Source organism: Wolffia australiana, chromosome 6 (assembly GCF_029677425.1).
Source record: "Wolffia australiana isolate 7733 chromosome 6, ASM2967742v1".
Classification (NCBI taxonomy): domain Eukaryota; kingdom Viridiplantae; phylum Streptophyta; class Magnoliopsida; order Alismatales; family Araceae; genus Wolffia; species Wolffia australiana.
This window is the reverse complement of record NC_135840.1, coordinates 2,295,722-2,296,743: the sequence shown is the minus strand read 5'-3', so window position 1 is coordinate 2,296,743 and position 1,022 is coordinate 2,295,722.

Below are 1,022 nucleotides of genomic sequence, written 5' to 3'. Positions count from 1 at the left end.
TTGGTGGTCGTGGCGAGATTGATGGTGGGTAGGCCCCAAGATTTCGATTTTTTGGGTGAGATTTCTTCCTTCCCTCCGATTGGTTATTCGTTCTTGGTCGCTGATCCTCAGCCACGAGTTGGTCTGGGATCTTTATTTCTCTCCTCCTTTCTGTTTTTAAAACTTGATTGAGATATTTTATTTTGGAAGTTTAATGAGTTTTATTAAATGGACCCAATTTTCCATTTTTTTACTTTGATTTATTGCTCTTATATAATTTTTTTTTGGGATTTTTTTTTCTGCCCTTCATCAATGCTGGTCCAGGAGTTTTCTTATTTTATTTTTGAAGAAAAAAGTTTGTTCGGTGTTGTTCCATGATAAGAGATTTTTGGGGTTGTTTTTGAGTTTGATTAAATGGACCCACTTTTCCATTTTTTTTACTTTTGTTTATTGCTCTTTTATTATTATATTTTTGGGATTTTTTTCCCTGCCCTTGCGATGTGCATTGATGTTGGCCCTTCATCAATGCTGGTCCAGGATTTTTCTTATTTTTATTTTTGAAGAAAAAAAGTCTGTTCAGTGTTGTTCCATGATAAGAGATTTTTGTTGTTGTTTTGACTATAATTATCTTGCTTGGTGATACTCTTGATGGGTTAGATTTTAGGCAGACAGAATACACATATTCCCAAGATTTTTACAGACTTTTATAGTATTTTATTCGGGAGAAAATATATGAAATACATTTCTTCCATTTTTTTCTATTATCTGGTTGGGCCCTCATGAACACAGCTACACCACAAGCTGGCAATGGATTTTTTTTATTTTTTTCTTTGAAAGCTCAGTCTGGCATGTTGTGGGAAGTTCGGCTCGACTAGATTAGATTCCACTGATTTGACCCGTATTTTGATTCTAATCTTTCAACAAGCCAACTGGGGTCAATTTTAAATTCTAGTGAGAGGAGAGATTTTTTTGTTGATAGAGATAAAATTATCTTGTAGATATTATTCAACTAAAATCTTGTTCGCAAGCCTGGTTTTATGTTT